The sequence below is a fragment of the Akebia trifoliata genome, chromosome 11 (genome assembly GCF_017979445.1).
Source record: "Akebia trifoliata isolate Shusen 1 chromosome 11, ASM1797944v1, whole genome shotgun sequence".
In the NCBI taxonomy this organism is placed as follows: domain Eukaryota; kingdom Viridiplantae; phylum Streptophyta; class Magnoliopsida; order Ranunculales; family Lardizabalaceae; genus Akebia; species Akebia trifoliata.
In genome coordinates, this window is record NC_141385.1 from 49,283,073 (window position 1) to 49,290,787 (window position 7,715).

Genomic DNA, 7,715 nt, shown 5'->3' on the forward strand with positions numbered 1-7,715 from the left:
ATGGTCAGTGGGCCCCAAAAAGATTGCCACATGGTGCGGAAGGAAGACCCGGAGACTAGTTACAGCAGAACTCCTAGGAGTACAAGATCTGGACACTTCAATTTCTACCATTACCAACCATATGTTCTGTAGTTTATTCAGTAGGGTAACATGCAAGTAAAAGGGGCATTTTGGTACTTTTAGTAGACCAGGCTATTTCCGGCACTAAAATGCTTATATATATACTTAGCTCTTCTATTCTACCTTACACCAGTAGTCTCATCCCTTAAGAAGCAATGGTACTATTTGTTCTCTCTTAGTTAGAATTTTTTTTTTTTTTTTGCCCATTTCACCCCTAACCATTTCTCAAATTTCCCTACAGGAGAAAGATGAGCTTGTTGAAGGTAAGGTGGATTGGAAAGGTAGAACAGCTAGAAGGAATCAGCATGGAGGGATACAAACATCTTTGCTTGTTCTTGGTAATAACTTGCTTGATTTGTTACATGTTCCTTGAATGATAACATGGTACTTGTTCTTACAATTGCCGATCCAACACTGCTTTTATCGATGCATCACGCATCGATGATAGGGTCATTTGACACATGTACGGTGATGGCCACATCATAGCGTCCCCATTGATCAATGACATGTTCTAGAGTCTGAGTAATTAGCTTCCTTTTGAATGCCACCAGCACCGAGCAAATTTCGATGTGGATGGAGGACTTCAATGATTATCCTATGAATTAGTCACATCCGTCGTCGGAGTTTTTAGAAAATTCATTTCAATTTGGATCTATTTCTATGTTCTTTATGTATACATGAGTTTTTTAAAATTAATTTATACTCGAAGCCATATTCCAAGGATTTGGGTCGATTATATGAATTATGTACTTTCGTTTCGCTCTGTCTAGAACCACATCTCGTGTTATCAAAAAAGTGTTCATATCTACTTTTACCAACTCCATTAATGTTCTTTCAATGTTAATATTTCACTAGCACTGTAACCAGTCGTCATTGAATATACCCAAACCAGGCATCAATGCGACTTTCTCTTAGTTTAATTTTCTTCTATTAGTGTTGATCCGATTATTTTTTTCGAATGGATTTTTTTTTTTTGTCTAGTCTTCCCACTTATCCATTTGAACATCGTCATCTCTGCTAGGCTCATTTTTCATTAACATGATGCAGGGTCGTTTGGGTTCGAGAACATGGCCAACATCGCCCTCGCAGTGAATTTGGTGACATACTTCAATGGGGTGATGCACTTGAACCTAGCGGATGCCGCCAATATGCTCACTAACTTCATAGGCACCAGCTACATCCTCTCCATAGCTGTTGCATCCCTTGCCGACTCCTACGTTGGGAGATTTAAAGCTGGTGTTATTTCTGCATGTGTGGAGTTCTTGGTACGTATCCTACACTTACATATTCTACGTACTTAAGGACCATGGCTTAAATCGTTAACTAGATCCATTATTATTGATTCAATCATTTTTCAATTCTTTGAATACCCTAATGATTTTGACCAATCATAGGATGTTGTGTGTATTGAAGACTTCCTAGCCTTCAATATACATGGCATCTTGCAATTGGTTAATCTAAATTCTGTGAAATTTTGAATTGACTTTTTCATGCTCAAAAAATTTCTCTTCTCACCACTTAAATCCATTTTCTTTTTGGTTCTTCCTCTTCAACTTGAGCACTGAGGCAATATTATTGTTGTTATTATTATTATTATTATTAATAAAAAATAATATTTTTCCTCTCTAGGGACTTGGATTCCTAACCATACAAGCTCACTACCCAAAACTTAGACCACCACTATGCAACATCTTCGACCCAACATCTTCTGTGAGAAAGTTGATGGAGGCAAAGCCGCGTTTCTCTTCATGGGTTTATACTTGATTGCTGCTGGAACTGCAGGTGTTAAAGCCGCACTGCCGACCCATGGTGCGGATCAGTTTGACGAGAAAGACCCAAGAGAGGCCAAGCAGATGTCAAGCTTCTTCAACTGGCTCTTGCTTGCTGTGTGCATTGGGGGTGCAGTCAGTCTTACATTCATCGTTTGGATCCAAGATAACAAGGGCTGGGATTGGGGTTTCGCAGTCTCGACAGTCTCCATGTTCTTGGCCATAATCATCTTTGTGGGAGGATTACCAATGTACCGGATGCATGTTATCCAAGGAACTAATGCCATCACCCAAATATTTCAGGTTTGAGGATACATTAGTCATTTTGTGCATGAACTAAATAAAATGTATGATCAAAATTCATGTTAGGAGATGGTAAATTTTTCCACCAACTTAATTGTTACAACCCACTATAATAATTTGGGCTTGGGGCCATGATTTTAAAACTCATTTTGACATCTTGTCTCGTTTGTCTTATTTATTTGAGACGTATCATTCAACAATGACACAATAAACTGACTTTTGAGATACAATAGACTGACTTTTGAGAAATACATCAGGTCTCAGACGATTTGTCAACTGTCTTGTTGGTGGATGATACCAAGATGAATTGGAGGAGTTGTCTCAGTCTCATATGAGATTTAAAACCATGCTTTGGACTGACAAGTTAGTGTCAAAGAAACACTACCCAAACTATGCTTAGTCTGTCAAGTATCAACAAGTTATTTTAAGAGAATTTCTATTGGCATAACAACTATTACTTATAACACACCAATTTGACGAAATAATTCTCTGAACACCCAATAAGATTGAAGAGACATCAAAATCATTTTCTAGGATTTCTTAAAATAAATAAGAGAAAGAAACCCTAATAGAGATTTTTCTCTTATGAAACTCATTCGTTTCTCTCTCTAAAGAGCATTTGGAGAAGAAATGGGGGGTTCAATATCTCTAAAAAGAACATTTGGAGAAGAATAGTTATCTACATACATGCAAAAAAATTGGTGTCCTATAAGTAAAAGTGGGTATGCCAATAAAAGTTTTCTTTAAGAGAATATACGATTTTTCAGAGGTACATCATCCTCAATGATACACTTGGTAACATAACTCATCAATGAGGAATTAGGATTGATTATCAATTGGTTCAAAATCATTTACTTAGCTCTTTTTTTTTTCAGGTTTACGTGGCGTCCTTCCGTAATAGAAAGCTTGACCTCCCAGACAACTCTGACGAGCTCTACGAGATTGAAAGAGATAAGGAAACTGGTGTAGAAGAAGAATTTCTACCTCACAGGGATAATTTCAGGTTAAATCTTTTTAGATGTCTAAGTTTAACAATTCTTTAACTACTCTTAGAAAGAAAGAAAATATTATTAGGTGCACCGGGACCATAATCATTGATAGAGCTGTCAATGAATCGAATCACATTGAAACCCCATTCGTTCCGATCCAATAATTATGGGTCTAGATCAAATCGGGGTGGTCCAATAATATGTTTGATATGATACAGAATAATACATGTTATTTCGAATTGGATCCGAACTTAAAAATGGAGTCGATCCAATGGTCCAGATCTAATAAATTCCTTATTGGATCAGTACCAATCAAGTCCAAAACCATGTATTAAAACCTCATTGATTAAAGGAGGGACCAAAACCATCATTTTTATCATGATCTCTGAAAATAGTGATCACAGTGCACTATCACTCGTATTTGAACAATTTACTTGTAAACTTTGTTTTTAGGTTCCTAGACAAAGCAGCCATCCAAACATCTCCCCTACACTTTGGAGTATCAAAGCCTGAGGTTCCAAACCCATGGAAGCTATGCAGAGTCACCCACGTAGAGAATGCAAAGATCATCCTAGGCATGCTCCCCATCTTCTGTTGCACAATCATGATGAGCACTTGTTTGGCTCAACTCCAAACCTTCTCCATTCAACAAGGCCTCACCATGGACACAAGGATCACAAACTCTTTCCACATCCCACCCGCGTCACTCCCCATCATCCCCATGGCATTCATGATCATCATCATACCCATCTACGATCGCATCGTCGTCCCATTTGTTCGAAAATTCACAGGTCATACCACAGGAATAACCCATTTACAACGAATTGGTATTGGCCTAATTCTCTCTTCAGTGTCCATGGCAACAGCCGCGATTATGGAGGTGAAGCGAAAGGACGTAGCAAGAACCCACAACATGCTTGATGCGATCCCAGTGATTCAACCGTTGCCCATAAGCACATTTTGGTTATCCTTCCAATACTTCATATTTGGGATTGCCGACATGTTTACGTATGTTGGGCTTCTTGAATTTTTCTACTCTGAGGCACCTAAGGGAATCAAGACCATTTCTACTTGCTTTCTTTGGTGCTCGATGGCATTTGGGTATTTCTTTAGCACTATATTGGTGCAATTGGTGAACAAGGCAACTAAGGGGATGACCAAGAGTGAGGGTTGGTTGGGTGGAAACAATATCAATAGGAACCATTTGAATCTTTTCTACTGGCTACTTTCCATACTTAGCTTGATCAACTTCTTCAATTATTTGTTTTGGGCTAAGAGGTACAAGTATAGAATTCAGCCCCTTATGGTTTCAAATGTTAACAAGGCATGAGTTGAGGACTAAAGATATGGATTCAGATCCAAGTCCTGAATTGAAGTTTATTTAAAAAAATATATATTGTTCACCTTTTTTTTATGTTTGTTGTTTTGTTTCAAGGTAAATCAATTGAACGTGTGGGCTGCGTTACTTGGAAAATCTCTTCTACTTCTTCTATCTATTCTATATGTTGCTTTAAGAAGAAACTCGAATTTGAGAAGAAATGCAATGTATTTGTTGTATTATTTTATCAAATACTAGTGGATGGTACTTGCATTTGCTCGTGATTAATATATTTTCTACGTAGAAAAATGTACTCCATGTTGATGGTGAAAGAGTATTGGATCATTTAAATTATTGTAGAAACTAAAATGTTTTCCGAGACACCAAATCATCTCTTCCTTGATTAAGAAATGTTAGATAAATTAAGGACATATTAAAATTAGACTAGATTTCTTAAAATTTGTTTCACTGGAGGTGCCATTGCTTGCTTTTGATCTTATCTCACCTTGAGAGACAAGGACCGATGTACCTGCAAAAACACTCTGATGCTCCTTAGGGGTTTTAGGTTACCGAACTACTTACTTTGATTGTTACTTCTTGATTCTAGCTCCCGGGCAATCACACTTATTGTTTCCCACGCCTTTATATATACCTGTTGCATAATAGGTGGCACTAGCTAGTCCATAACGTTCAAATGTGCCTTAGATTTCCACTACAATCCTCAAAATTGGTTAAAGGATTACATATAAAAATGGTCTAGCTATCTGACTTCTGTAATAAAAAAAAACATTTATTTGCCTCAATAATCTCATAACAATTTAAAATTATTTTATCAAATTTCTCATGCCATTATTTAATAATCTAAGGCTATAAAGAGATTTATGAAGTATGCACACTTTCCTTCAAGCTCTTGAACCTCAAAACTTCATCTTGGTTCATATAATTTTTATTTCTTCTAGATCACAATTTGAAAATGTGACTTTTACATCCTTGCAATATATTTTTAAGCTGTATATATTTTGAGCTGCTATGGTAACTAACATTTTTACGGAGATTATATATTAAATCTTCTAAGATTATGTGTTAAAAAGCCTTTCATCCTCTCCCAGTTGTAGCTTTTAGTAATCAACCTAAACTTACTTGTTTCTATTGACCTAATGAGTTTTAAGTAATTTGGATGATGTATCTTGTAACTATATTCTCAAGTAATCTTCTTTAATTTATAAAAGGGTGTTCAACCCCAACTTACCAATAGATCAATTAAAAAGAAGCAATATTGTCTCCCCCATATAGTTAATCGTATTTTTCATTCCTCATCTTACCATTGAATTAAGATAAAAATAATAATAATAAAATAAAGGTATTGTAGTCTCATGATCAATTATTTCATTTTCTTGGTAAAATTTATAGAAGATTCGAAGACATATTCTCTGCTTATAGCAGTATGATGGATTTTGACCCATTACCTTGGAAGCTTATGAGTGTCCATGAAAAATATCACCATCTTGTACCTTTCTGAAATGTATTGTAGCTCTACTCATCAATCTCTCATATAATTAAATTTTTAGACCTTGCTTCTTCGGTTAATTATATTTCTTGTCTAGAGTGTATAACTTTCATCATATGTATCATACATATAAGTAGTTAATCTTTTCAAAATACAATTCCAACACATGCATGTAACCTTCATGCCTCGATTCATTACAATCGGTCAATCCAGTATGACCATTTCTATGCCCCACGTAATGTTTTTTATTAATTTCAGCACATACATAAAATTAGTTTCATCAATTTGTTTTCATAACTTAAACTCCTTTAGATTGTTGATTTCTGGTGTAAGCAATAAAGTAATTCGAATTTCTATATAATATAAAATAAAGTAAATTTGGATTCAACAGTATCAATAATCTTTCGATCAATTATTGTAATCCTAGATTGATTCTCCATACATAGAATTCTAGGATGGTTGGAGGCTCTTAACAATTGGGAACAATCGGCTGCCCACTCTTCTCTTTTCTCTAGATTCTCTCTATATAGGGCTCCACCAAAAAATTCGACAATTAAACAGTTGATCAGGGAAAAAGTCAACAATCTTTTTTTTAAATCTCCAATTACTTTGAATTAATTGGTGATTATTTGAATATATCACTGATTATTTACTCTATCCCTCTGCTTAATTATTTTTTTCGGCCTATCCCTCCACTCGAAATTTTGTCAATTTTTTTTTTTTTTTTTGTAATTTATCCAAATTAAGCTAACTGACAACTCACCGAATATTTGCCGAATCCAAACTTGGTTTACTATGCATTCAAGTTCCCCTCCCAGCAATGTAGAAATAGAGTTTCCCAAGATGACAACGAGATAAAATAGTCATTAAAACATAAATTTTTCAAAATAGAGGCCCCACAACCTACCTAAAGTGGGTTCCAGGTGACCCAAAACTTTTGGATTTTCATTAAATTTATCTAACCTCTTAACACCAATGTCACCCTCATATTTAACATAAATAATTTTTATTTAAATTAATATATTCCCACTTGTAGGACCCCACACATGAATATCATGTTAATGATCCAAATTATAGTGAGTTGGCCTAACCCAGACAAATTTCTCATCAATTTATATGAATTAACAGCTCTTATCATTAAACTTCTTCCTGGAGTATTATGGGACCCATTCCCATTTGCCTTAAATGTTATTTTTTATCAACTTTTTTTAATTATATAAATAACTTCTTATAGATGAACAAGTCATGCTGAAGAAACAATCAAGCTATTTGAAGAAAAAGAAAAATACTTGAGACCAAGAGAATAAAGTTAATCAAGAAAATTCAGTTTTGTAGTTATATTGGGCTCCAAGCTTAGGTTCCTTCTGCTTGTAATGTTGCTTTTGTTACATATGTATAACCAGAAGAAAATATCCAAAAAAGCCCTTTAATCACTTACTTTGTTACGTATGGGGTGCTTGGCTGCAGAGATGTTAGTGCCTTACGGGGCTGGCTGTGTTGTGTAGTCTAGGAAACAACTTGATGTTTATGAGATTGATTGTTGATCCCTACAACCCAATTAACGAATCCAAAATTGAGTTTATTAAATAAACCCCACACGTCTACAACTAATCTTTTAGCCAAAAACCCACTTTAGGGAGCACTTTACTGGTAGGGATGATTGGCAGAAAGAAATAACACAAATTATTACTAAAAAAAGGAAAAATTGG

The 7,715-nt window shown here is 35.3% G+C and overlaps 1 pseudogene across 1 annotated transcript; it reads left to right on the top strand.

Moving 5' to 3' along the window:
* Positions 1-4,771, top strand: LOC147392368 (protein NRT1/ PTR FAMILY 4.5-like; annotated as a pseudogene). Its single transcript, XR_015182961.1, has 6 exons — positions 1-123; positions 362-458; positions 1,168-1,385; positions 1,750-2,192; positions 3,068-3,195; positions 3,635-4,771. The product of XR_015182961.1 is annotated as a protein NRT1/ PTR FAMILY 4.5-like (transcript).
* The last annotated feature ends 2,944 nt before the right edge of the window (positions 4,772-7,715 follow it).